Source organism: Poecile atricapillus, chromosome 21 (assembly GCF_030490865.1).
Source record: "Poecile atricapillus isolate bPoeAtr1 chromosome 21, bPoeAtr1.hap1, whole genome shotgun sequence".
Taxonomy (NCBI): domain Eukaryota; kingdom Metazoa; phylum Chordata; class Aves; order Passeriformes; family Paridae; genus Poecile; species Poecile atricapillus.
The window spans coordinates 3467281-3480818 of NC_081269.1; the positions used below are offsets into that span (position 1 = coordinate 3467281).

The window sequence follows — 13538 nt, forward strand, 5'->3', positions numbered from 1 at the left end:
GGAAGAGCCAATGCCTCACTCAGGAAAGACAGAAGACTGGGTTTGATCCAGGAAAAAATGGGCAGGATTGAAGTCAAAGACCAGTTTTGCTTAAGCCAAAGCTAAATTTAGGCCTGAGGGAATTACGGAGAAAGAAAAAGGAAGAAACACAAGGAGAAAGAACTTGTGGGATCTTGCAGGTGAATCAAGACTGATGTCTTGATTCAGAAAGGAAGTGTTCCCCTATCTGGCTGAGTGATGGATGCTGGACAAAAGCAGGGGAATCCTGGATGTGCCAAAGGAACCATGGGGCAGGAAAAGAGGAGAGGCAAGACACACCACAGCTTGGATTCATTGGTGAGGAAACACCCTGCTTCTCTGAGCCAGCCTATGGTGGGTGCCAGCAGGAAGAAAGTATCATTACCAAGGGCTGCAAAGATTTAAAGATATTTAGGAAAATGTTTAATAAGGAGCTTAGGTGATCCAAATAGCATTGGCTGTGTGTTCAGACAGATTCCAGGGCGGTTCCACAGGTTCAGGGCAAAGGACTCAACACTAATTCTTGGAAAGAACCTACAGATAAATGGTGGAAGATGACAAAGAACCATTTCCAAAGCTCCTGCTTTTTCATTGCCAGGCTTATATCCTCTCACCAACTGAAGCAAGTCATGGAACCAACTTTGCAATATTAAATCTCTAGGCAGTGTGTTATTCATACAGCTTATGGAGATGTTTTTACCCTCTGGAAAAACAAAGTTTAAGAAAAATGGCTCCATCTTTGGGGAACAGTTTAAGTTTCAGGATAACTACATTAGGAAATCTAACTCTATTACTTTCTATCTTACATTTTATTACAAGATTGGTAATAGGAAATTACCAAATAAAATTGGTATTTTACTTGGTAATTTTTTTCCATGGGCCTCGTCTAATATGAAAGATGGTGATCATCAAATTTATTCAAGTTTTCCTGTCAACAACATCATTAACCAAATCCCTCAATTTCAAAGTAAATAAAAGCATCTGGGCTTCTCGCACAGCAAGACTGACTTGCATATTTAAGCCTCATATACAGATGAATCTGCACTGGACCAAATTTGCATATTAATGAAGGACTAATTGCTCTTTGCAGTCAATTTTATGCAGATGAATTTACTCCTCTCAGTACAATTTTCATAATGTTCGGAAAGAACCAAAAAATGTAAAAGTTTGTAAAAGTACACAAATGTTAGACAATCAAGGAAGAAATATCCTAATGGCTTCCAACAGCTTTACATTAAATTGTATATAATTCATCTTTTATACTGTTGCTTTATTTTAACAGCCTCCCACAAAGAACAGAAAAATCCATGGAATAACTTCAGCCTATTCCCCCTCCTCGGTCTCAAATTTTAACGGCTTGTAATAACCCATTATATGATCCAGTTTCCAGCTGCAAGGATGGAGCCTGAATTTTTAGGAGAAGTTAAATTTGCTAAACAGGAATTTATTTGCTCCCAGTCATCCTCATGGCACAGAACAGTTAGGACAGAGTTTGTCCCACACATTTTTAAGGTGGATTCTATCCAGTTTTGCACTATTAAGGAAAAAAGGCCCAAATCCTTGTCGAGTCTCCCTTGAAGTAAAGTACAAAATACCAAAAAAAGGACAGGAAAGTTCATGGGAAAGAAAAACATCAACAAATTCTAATGAGAAAATTATAATATTAGGGGAGAAAGGGGAAAAGATATGGAAGTGGAAGGGGAAAGGAAGTGGAAATGAAAGGAGAGAAAAATGATGCTTCAATGCATTTATTCAAGTCTGGCTGAAAAGAAAAGGAGGATTTAAGAGAAAGTTCAAGGCAAAGTAAGCAAATAAAAGAAGAAATTCAGCCACAGATGTAGCAACAAAAAAGAAAAAAAAACAAAAACAGAAAAGAACATGAAATAAGAAATAAGTGAGAATCAGAGAGCACATGATACAAAAAGAAACAAATAAAATAAAATACAAAACCCACAGTTTTTCCTAATTCTGCCAGAACAGAAGGGCAGAGTTAGTGGGAATGCATCAGGAATCTGAATTTGCATGTATAGCCTTCCTCCTGCCAAAGAAAAAAGCCTTATTTTAACAGTGAAGACTGATAACCATAATATTTATATGTATCATAAAATCACTTACAGAAGACCATTTTATTCAGAAGAGGAATAAAAGAAAGTTACATCTTTAAATGACTTGGAGGCTTTTTGCAGAAGGAACATGGGAATACAGTTCATGTTCCCCACATCTGCCATATCTTTGATTGCATTTCTTGCCCTTCTCTACAGCTTTTGCTGTTTTAACATCTTATTTTTGAGGCAGAAAGTATCCACACTGATATATGATTGGTTTATAGTAGAACCAAGAAATCTTTTGTGTTTTTACTCTATCTCTTCTCTAATTTCCTACTATCCAATTCCTGGACCACAATGAGCTTACAGGTCTCCTATGATCCCACAGTTTGGTTCCTGAGAAGCAACAGTTGATAAACAATACTACATTATCAAAATAAAATAATCTTCAGAATAAGCATCTTTTGACTAAGCTGTTGAGTTCTTCCAAAGAAGAATCAGAAATTCTGCCAGGAGTTCACTTTGCCATCTCTGCTTCTGGTCCTTCCCACCTTGATGACAGAAGCCACAACGCCTGGAGAATTTGTCTGGGATAAATTTGCTCCACCATGAGCAATAAAGGCAATGGTTCTGTGGAGGTAAGATCCCATTGCACAAAGAAAAAGAGGAAAGAAAAGGCTTTAGGGCAGAGGAGTTGGCAGAAAATATCAAACCAAGGGGAAGGACAGGGAAAATGACAAGAGGCTTTCATAAGCACGCAAAAAAAGAACAGACCACAGAACAACAACAAATAGAAATGTAAAATAATAACAGTAATAATTGGAAAAGAATGACAAATACTCCACCAGCAAAATATTGCAATGCTACTGCTGAAGAGTCCTAACTGAGGAAACAGGACTCAGTTCAGCTGGTCAGCCTGGAGGTTTGGCTTTTAAAAGTTATTTAACAACAAATTACAGCTCTTTGTGAATACTTTGAATTCTGGGTTATTAATTCAAGCTATTTCTCTATTTTGTTCTTAGAGGAGAAGGAAGGGAAATGTATCTCCTTTATAACTTCTGTACATTTGAAAACCTGCTCTAGGCGCTCCCCCTCTTTCCCCAAAAATGTCTGGTTCAAGCGATTAAGGCTGTGTGAATGTAAACAAAGATAATTATTCAAACAAGAACAAGATGTTCCACCCAAAATTATTTGCTTCCCAGTGGCTGAGATGCCTACTTCTAATCATCAACAAAGGTTAACCTGACCAGATTTAATTAACCACTTAATACAATGATAAAGATGCATAAATAATGGAGGAGGAAGCCCATAGAGGCAACAGTGAATCCAAAAAAATCCCTCCAGCAAGCACAAAGTCTGGGCTGTAATCACCTGATTACACTGATGTAAGAATTCCCAAGTTCCACTAGGCACAGTTTTGCACTTGTCTATGTGGCACTTGATTAATAGATGATTTTAATCATTAAGCAAACAGAAAAAAAAAAAAGCAAGAAACCATATCCCTAAAATTCAATGATAAAATGAACCCAGTGATATTTCTTATTACTGTGCTTCAAATCCATACATGAAGTCAGCTGCTTTGATCATTTGAGGAGTACAGGAAAATAAATTACTATTTCCTCATTTATAAATGTATATTTATATTTATATATATATCAGGAGATATCAGACAGACATTTTCAAGACAGAGTTAGTATTTTCAGTGAAAAAAAAAATCCTATTCTGGAATATTCCCTAGTAATGAAACAAAAGCTTTCTATTACAACAATAAAGTAATTTGCAAGTATTAAACACCATAAATTGGAAATACTGCAAAATATTTTGCATTTCAAATAATGTTAGAAAATATTACTGGCCCTGGATCTCTGGTTAATGTGTGCAGCACTTGCTGGTTGAGGCAGGTTGTACCCAGAGTGTTACCAAATAATGAGTATTAAAGAGGAGGACTGGGCATCAGCCCTTCCATTTTCTCTCAGTGAAGTTTAAACACCCCTTAAAATAAACAACTCAGGACAAACCAACAGATCTGCTATTGATTCATTCTGTTCATAAAAAGTAACAACATCGTGGTAAATTCAATCTAGTCAATGAGAAGTTTATGAGCCTAAATATATCAAAAGGGCAATGAAAGCTAATATATAGTGATTAAATAACAATCTGTGAGGAAAAGACACCAAATTTTCAATTCCAGGGCAGTGGAATCATCTCCTGATGAAAAATGGGGTTTGAATTGTTTCAGAGGACACTGCAGCCATTTGCCCTTTTTAACAGCCTGGAAGTTCACAAGGCAAGATTAACTTATAATTTAACTGAAGTGGATCTCAAATAAAGTTTTTTGATTAAAATCTCCATTTCTGTGCCTCCTGGCAGTGCCAATATTGCTGGAACAGGACATCAGCTGCAACGCCAGCGACTCTGGAATGCACTGCCATAAACTGTAAATCAGCTTTGTCCTACTTTAATATTGGTTTAACAATAAAAAAAAGAACTTTGATGTTTAATATTTAAATAGTACAATTATCCCTTTAGAACTGAGTCCAGAAGGGCCCTTCATGGGTACACAGTGTGAAACAACAATGAAGGGAATGTGATTTTGCTCTACAAGGAGGCTTTGATTTGTAGGACCAGTTGAAAGGTGAATTTTTGTGCTGAGGAGATGCCACAGGGACTCTGGAGCAGGGGAAATGCTCTCCCACCGTGCCATGGACAAAAGTGAACAACAAGGCTCAAACACTGTCAGAGCAGAGAACAACATCCATGACAGGAATTGTCCCCAGCTGGCCTTGGTTTGGAAAGCCAGACACAAGGGTGGCTTTCTCCAGCATTGTTTTGGAAGTCAAGGTTAGAGCAAGTAAAGTCTCCCTTTCCATTTTCCTCTCCTTCCTATCTTTTATAACTTCAGGGTGAGTGAACACAGAAAAGTGTCTGTTTTAGGGAGGAACACTTTAACCATGAGTTAAGTATTGTCCCCGAAAGGTGAAGGAGGCAGGTTCAGATGCCAATTTTTCTGTTTTGGGGGAAGGTCAGAGACAAAGTCCTGCACCTGCACTGCACCTAGGGGGTTCAGGGTGGTTCTGAATGCAACTGCCCATTTCTGCCAACCTTGAGGACTCTGCTGTGCCCAACAAGGGGATGAACAGTTTGTCTAGACAGAGGAGGATCCGTGGATTACATGGATTACACGGCTGGAGCACACATATGCAGGCACTTGTGAGGAACAAAAGCACAGAGCTATTTACCACCTCACACAGATGGGTAAGTCCACTCTGGAGATCTCTGCAGACTTGTGAAATCAGGATGACGTGTCTGGAATTCTTCCTCTCCTCTCCACTGCTGAAGTAACTCAGGCAAATGCAAGTTGGCAGCTCCTTTAAAGACTCCAATTTACCCATTTTACATAATAACTTTCAGCCGCATTAAACACAAACACACAAGAAAACCAGGTAGCACCAACAGTGAAATCTAAATTTGGATTACTCACAGAGAAAACACACAAAGTTTGAATGGTTTTGCAATTAAATCAGAAGCAAACTGAACTAATTTTTACACTAAACTGGATTTCCATGGGACATGTCAGTCTGCACCCAAAGAAGAGTTGTAGGAGCAAAGTTTTGTACCTCCTGAGGCAACTGAGGAATGGCAAATACATCCAAACACCTCTAGACCTACTGGTTCCTCCCAAATCCAGAAAAATCCAGTCTCCTGGGGCACCATAAACCCCTTCTCAGAACAGCCCTGTCAAAAGCAAAGCGCAGATTTCTGTGCTAAAGGATCCTCTTATTCCATAGCTCCTGCTGAGTGTTTGCCCCAATCCTGAGTGCATGTGGCTGTTCCACTCCTTGGATATTCATTTATTTGTTGCTGGGCATAAGAACACCTGAAATCATAATCCTCAGATTAGATTCATTTGATATTTCAATTTCCAATCTAAATTTTAATTAACTCTTTTACTTCAGCATTGGATTTTACCATGATGAATTATTTGGAGGAATACACAAAACAGAAAGTTGCTCTACAGAGTAACTGAATGTAAAAATATTCACTTAGAAACTTCCATTTCTTTTTCTCCATACTGTTAAAAAAGAATGTACAGACATGGGAACAGAAATATGAGGTGACAGAAGAGAATGGGCCAGATCCTTGTGAATCCATTCCATTTTACCAGGCACATAAAACTAAACTGGCCTCAGCTTGATGTAACTGATACATCTCAAAAATGAATCTCAGACGTGAAATGGCAAAAAGGCTGGTGAGCCAAATTTATCTTAGGGTTTTGTGTTTGGTTTTTTTTTTCTATTATTCTCTCTCTATATTTTCAGAATATTCCTTAATGTTCTTTCCTTTCAGAAGGAAATGTAAGTTTCTCAAAATATTATTTACAAGCTCAGCTGTAACATCCTCCATGGTAATTCAGTCTGGCTGTTTGTTTCCCTTTGTGAGGAATAGTTCTGCTTGAGTTCTCCACGGAGAAGAAAACAACTCTGTTTTCCTGATATACTTCAGATTCAAATTATTGAAGTGCAGGATGGAGAAATGAATTAGATAAAGGCATGGGAAATGTGTAATTCATACCTGGCTGCTGTGATGAGCTCGCTGGTAACTGATAAAGCTGTGAGTGTTAAAAGAACTTTAATGAGAAATGATATTGACCTAAGTGCCAGTGTTATCAGCACTACTGCATTTAAAATAAATGAAATTTAAAAATATTTAACTTGCACTTCAGCAGTGTCCACTGACTAATATTTTAGTTTAATATCTACCTCTGATTTCCATTAAAATACCTTTAGATGAGAATATCAAAAGCAATTTCCATCTTAGTTTCTTACAGTCCTATAACTTCTTATGCTCTCATAATTAAAAACAATTCCAACTTCTTTCCTCTGTGTAACTAATTCAAAGACAGATGTAACCCATAATTTTTGCTACCTCCTCTCTAAATTAACAACACTGTTTCTGTTCAGCCTGTCAGAAACTTCTCAGCTGCAAACAACAGTGTCCAGAGCAGAAGGGCTGTTGTTCCTGGTTATTGCTGGAAGAAACTCAAACTATAAAGTAACTCTCATGATTAAGATGATCTATCAATAATCATCCATTTTTAAGTGCAGCATCCTATAAATCCTCCTAATTAGTAAACTAGATGTCTTCTTTTTAGCAAACAATCCCCAGCCTCCCTCCTTATTTATTTCCCTGAATTCAATTATGTTTGCACCTGCTGGCCCAACCACCTAAATGACAGATTCTGGATGGAAGGGAGAAGCTGGGCCATAAACAATAATTTCATTATAGTTCAATTTAAAGTATTTGCCTGCACCTATTTTCTCTGCTTTATGAAGAATGTTGATGCTATTTCCTCCTCTGTGGCTCTGCTCTCCTGTCAAGAGATGCAGCAGCACCAGCAAGAATTTAACACTGCTCCCAATCTATCCTTCACTGCTGACTCCATAGGAATCAAAGCTGAGATTTTCCTGGAGGGGAAGGACCATTAGGATAAAGAGGGAAGGAGTGATTTCCAAGTCTGGGCTGAAAAACCGATAAAACTGATAAAATTAAGTTGGTTGCTAAAAAGGACTCTGTAAAATAAAGGCTAGGAAATATTCCTTTAGAATACAAAAGTAACAGAACTGCTTTTGCCATGAAAACCCAGGGAGGGAGAGGGATATTCCTGATGGTATTTACCTACCACCACAGGACTTTAAAATCCATCTACTCCATAAGTCAAATTAGTTGCTTTTCCAAAAATCTTCTGGAATGAAATTCAGTCTCTGGATGAAAAATCCTGAAAATTTGGGAATGGAATCTAAGCCATTCTCTGCCTTGAAGGATTAAACAAGATAGAGATGGATGCTCAAATGTTGAAACTCAACAACATCCAAACCATGGCAGCTCTACAGCTCAGGTGTTCAAAGAAACATTTCCTCCCATCACCTGAAACACAACATACCTTCAAAATATGTTCTGAAGCTGTTACACCTCGAATGTTAAGTCAATATTAGGCAGAATTATCAATTTACCATATTTATCTCACAATGAAGAGTAATTCAGGTGAGTGTATAAAATTGGATTGTGTATAAATTAAGACAGTAACCAAAGGGGAGGCAAACAGGCAGCTAAAGCCCCTAAGAGAGGAGCCTTGGAGCGAGGAACTGCAGAACATTTTTATGTAACACGTGGGGAAACTGTGCAGCATGGGAGTTTTGAATGTTAATTCTGCAGCTGTACTAAATCCAGTGTGTCAGACTCTGTCTGCAAGCAAACCAGATTTAAGGAAGCACATTTCTACTGCAGCACTGGAAGCTGAAAAATGGTTAACTTGGTTAAGTTCATCAGGAGGAAGTTAATATAGGAGTCTAAGATGAATTCCAATATCCCTTCAGCAGTGTTTCACTTCAGAAGTAGTTCTTAGTTAAATAGTTAAGTACTTTTCTAAGTATTGTTTCATTAATTCTTTCTATTAATGAAGAAAAGCATGGCATAAGCTAGAACTCTTCAATTAAGATAATCATTATCATAAACAGATGTTTTGTTTGACAGTTTGAAGGATATGGGTGTGCTGTGATTTAGTTCAGAGATTTTAGTTCAACTGAAGATTTCAATTAAATAACCTCACCCTCACTCTAATTGTATTAATCACAAAATCACCATTCTGAGGGACAGAACTGGAGATGTTTGGTTTTGCTTTGTGACAGAAATGTAAACAAACTGTTAAGGACTGGGGTTAAGTACAGCAGGCAGGACCAGGGTACATGGCAGTGAGATAACACATGTGGCTTAACAAGCACCCCGTTATCTCCCTGGAGCAGACACAGGAGCTGGGCCTGTCCCTCACCCACAGGCTGCAGACAAAGGCTGGAGCAGGTTGAAAGCAATGGATCAACTTCTAATAAACCTCAACCACTGGAAATAACACACAGCCAGGTGTGATATAAATATGAAATGCAGATGGGGGAAGTTCCTCTGTGGAAATGAACTTGTACGTTTGCAAATGTGGTCTTGTCAACTATGAGGATCTAAAATTCATCTCTGCATTTCCTCCTAAACCATACAAGCCTGGCCACTGTGCTTTGACCTAACTGAAAAATGGTTAATGATTGTTTCCAAAACAAAAATAATTTTCAGAGTTAGGAGTACTTCAATTTCACTTTACCTTCTGAATTAGTGTCTGTGTCCTAAGTTTTACAGCCTAATTTTACAGACACAAGCAATTACTTTTGAATTTGGTAAGACATTTAGTCACTTGACCCTTTCAAGAAAAAAAAAAATCCTTTTCATACTTGTAAAGTGTTACAGACATAATCTGGATAATCTAATTACATTACAAACATGGTCTGACTCATGGATAACACTTCCTAGTGAACTAACACACCTCTGTTAAAACAAAATCTTTTGTTAGAAAATAAGAAGAAAAGCCCCCCATACCCTTAAGAGAATTTTAAATATTGTCACCAAGCTAAAAACAGCAAGTAAATATTAACTCTGTGAAGTGCAAAACAAGTTTTATTGACCCGTGAGGTAAATATTGACTGAAATGAAGCAAATATTTATGTGCTGACGTTAAGGGGACGAATCCCCTTCACCACAGCAAACAAGATTTTGCCTACTACATTTCTGGGTTTGTATTAATTCCAAAAGGTCTGAAAGGAGATATTTCTTTTTCCAGACATCTGCTTTTTAAAAATAAAGCTGTCTTTCCTCAGTGACAAAATTGGATGTGCATCCAGAGGGCTGGAATATTGTATAACACACAGGTTTGACAAATTGCTTTCAGACAGAAGAGTCACTTAACTAAAACCTGACCAGACAATAACATCCAAGACGTCCCTCTTTCATCCCTAAAAAGGTAAACAGAAAGTCAAATTCCATTTTGTGAGTTATGTTAGAAGATTAAATTAGGTTTGGAACATTAAATATATTGCTGTATATCGCACACATGGTGGGATTGCTAGGGCTGTCCTGTGCAGGGCCAGGAGTGGGACTTTGATGATCTCAGTGGATGCCTTCCAACTCAGGGTATTCTATGATTTAACAAGGAAAATACAGAATAATTAAGGATGTAACTACTAGCAGGTACTACAAATGGAATATAAATTAACAAACTCATCTACTCCTTCCGGGTAAATCCACTCATGTTTACACACATGAGAATTCACTGTTCTATTGAACGATTCACACGGGGATTCACACATTCAGATGAGCAAATTAAATGGGAAAAGCCCCTAATTTTTAGAAACTTCAAAGATTCTATTGAAATTCCGGCACCTTTAAGGACACCCATTAGAGAATACCAACGTCACGATCATTACATCTTCTGACCTAAATACCTCCGTAATGGTCTAACAGCAGCAATTAAAACACACCTCTCGAAATTCTTGAACAGCTGAACAATTTTTGAGTCACTGGATTTAACAGATCCTCCAGTGTCACTACAAGAAAAGCCCGGTTCAGGAAACAGCTTCTGTGCCTGGTTCTGATGACCACGGGAATCGCTCCTTCCTGCAGATAAAGACAGAGGCTGAGCACCCTCCTGTGCAGGGAGCAAAAACTACAGCTGCCCTTTGTGGCTCCGCTGGCTGATTCTCATTCAAGGCTTTATCTTTGCCTAAAAAAAAAAAGCTCCGGGATCTAATTCAGCAGCTTTAGAACAATTACATGACACCACTGCAGTGGAATTACTCTCAGTTTAGAATGACTTCACAGGAATGAACACGCTGCTGTACACAGAGGGCTCGTAAGATTTCTGGAAACCTCAGGGAACGGGGTGATGTCATTGCAATACAAAAATATCTGCTTCAAATTCCTTGCGAGTCTCCTTGACAAAGCTTCGAGGATCAGAGTTCAGCAGTGAAACTCAGCCATCACCTCAGGAATGTTTTCAGAACTGGGCTTTATTCTTCAGTGTCTCAGATACAGGACCACAGGAGCTGTTTTCTCGTGCTCGAAATATAAACTGAACTCACGGTTTGTAGAGTTGCAGGAGACAGTTTTTAAAAGATGGAGCACTCCAAGCTCAGGAAACATTCGAATTTTAAAGGTTATTTCAGCCTCTTGGCAGGACTTTCAAATCCTTCAGTTTAAACGAAACCCTCTTAATTTTGCAGAAGCCTTCCATACTCAAGCAGCATTTTGGGTAAAATGAAGACAAACCAATAAAGCCTTTGAATATTCAGGACATTCTGCTATTCTACAGACTTACCAAAAAGCCCATTTTTTTTATCATATCATTAACTAAAATTGCTTTCCATGTATCTGAGATCAGCTCCTTTAAATTCCACCACAGATGCAAACCTCATTTTAAAGCACCAGTTCCTTCTGATGAAAAAAGGTGATACAAAAGGTGAAGATTGTAATCCCTTAACCTGCTCAGGTTTCTGCAGAGCTCCTTCAGGACACAAAATATGTTCTTCTACGCTCTCTGCCTATAAAACAAGCTCTCAGCAACTTCTAGGACGGAGTAACTGTTGCTGCAGAGGTAAATACTGAGCTGCCAGGGCATCCCAGGCAGAGTTCCACAAGGATCAGAATTTGTTCCAATGTTTTCATGCACTGAACAACCTCAGAAAAAGCAGGTGCACACTGATCAAAGTGCTGATTGCACCAGTTAAGAAGGCACCACCACTTCCTGGGAGGATGAGAAAGTCTGGGATACTTCTGAGTGTATAAACACCTGAAAATGTGCCTGGGAACTCTGAAATTTATTGGCATCCTGGGAGTAGAATCCAAATACAGACTGGTAAATTTACCACCAAGTATTCCATGACCTAATGTGTCCAATGCCCATGGGAAAAGACTTCCAATTTTCTGTGAATAATCTCCCAAATCCCTCTTGTGTCAGGAGTTACTAAATCCAGAGGTCATTAATGGCAGTAGGAAAACATACCTGTTAAATAACAACATCTCTGAAGAGTTACACACCTTCTAATGAGCTGTGAATTGAAGATAAATCAGCAAGTGACCTGCATGAGCAAACACCACTGATTAATAAGCTGCCACGAATTAAGTTCATATTTTCAGTGCATGTGGCAATGAGAAACAGTTTGAGAACAACGTGGATTTAAAGCTACATTTGTACTTTAAAGCATTTTATAATTACAAAAAAGAAACAGCTGAACAAATCTTTTATATTTATACCCTTCCAAGCGATGTACAGAAGGCATGCATAATTTCCAATCATAAAACACTATTTAAAAATAAAAGATTTATAATTGCTTTCCCTGATTTGAGAGGCAAATTATGATTTTTTTTCAGATTGTCCTTCATAATCCAAACACGATGCGAGTGACTGACTGAGCAAAGAGTGGGAGAATGAACAATATGGCACAGCAGAAGCCAAACACAACAGGTTTGTGTTATCCTTGGAAGGATGGGGACACGGCCATGAAATTCTTTGAGTGCTTTCTGCCAGGCATCTGAAATCTGCATTGGTGCTAACCGAAGCAGTATTGGGATAATTAGACTGAAAAATTACAGAAATGAGAAAGGTCTTCTGAGTTCAGAGGGCCTATAGGAACAGGAGGCCTGTGGGTGTCTTTAATACTTAAGTATATCTGTAATAACCAGCTCAGGTTTCTTCCAATCCATCAGCCACAGCCTGAGTGAAACACAGAGGATATGTGACCTGAACTTTCCAATCAGGAAATTCTAAGCAAAGTTTCCAAAAACATCATAAAAGTAGACCAAATTGCCTTCTCAAAACCTACCTCCAAGAGACACAGAGATGCAGCCAGTGTTTTCAGCTACTTCCTTGAAAATAAAAGAGAAGCTTTGTTGTCAGAGGGTGTCACTGAACACCAGGCCACTTAACTCTTCCAAACACAGTTTTTTACTTCATAAGATCTGTGTCTAAGGGCCCATCCTCTCCCTCTCCAGGGGTTACTGACCCCACAGCATTGTTGTATTTAAACTTTGGAATTAAACCAGCATTTCTGTTCTAACTCAAAACAACACAGCACCAATTTTCAAAGCTGCTCAGATATTAGTCCCACTTTCCATGTGAGCTGCATACCTAAACACTTTTTCTAGAAAAATATCTGAGCCAGGGAAAACAGATGCCATTTCTGGACGCAAACTAATTTATTCAAGAGCATATTTCAAAAGAAAACCTGTATCTATTTCATTCCAAGCATCTCCCAAGAGCTACAGCAGCATTAACTAGGGCAGCGCTTTCCTCAGGTTTCCTGGGAGGCAAAGCCAATTTCCAGACAGCAGGACTCCCTTAATCGCTACCGACAAGTAATGATACCGCAGTACACATATATTTTTATATACATCCCTTCATCTCCTTCCTTATTATTACCTTCCCAGATTAATTTTAATTGAGGCTTTCAATAAAAAGCAACAGGAACCTCCCCCCTCGTTTTGGCGGGCTTGAGGCTGAGGGGAGGCGCCCCCCCGGCCCTCACGGGCCATGACGGGGCGAAGGCCGCGGCGTTGCCAGAGCAACGCCCAGCTCGAAGCCTTCCTCCTCCTCACTCCTCTTCT

At 38.8% G+C, this 13538-nt stretch overlaps 1 long non-coding RNA gene across 3 annotated transcripts; it reads right to left on the reverse strand.

The window, feature by feature from the left end:
• Positions 1 to 233: 233 nt before the first annotated feature.
• LOC131586905 (uncharacterized) lies at positions 234 to 13535 on the reverse strand. 3 transcript variants are annotated; one of them, XR_009279264.1, is made up of 5 exons: positions 13354 to 13534; positions 12758 to 12800; positions 11938 to 12013; positions 10418 to 10553; positions 234 to 409 (listed from the first exon to the last, which is right to left on the reverse strand). It is a non-coding gene; the product is annotated as an uncharacterized LOC131586905 (long non-coding RNA). The 3 variants fall into 3 exon arrangements; XR_009279265.1 differs by lacking the exon at positions 234 to 409 and adding an exon at positions 10050 to 10075 and having other exon boundaries at positions 13354 to 13535; XR_009279263.1 differs by lacking the exon at positions 234 to 409 and having other exon boundaries at positions 9552 to 10553; positions 13354 to 13531.
• Positions 13536 to 13538: the final 3 nt, after the last annotated feature.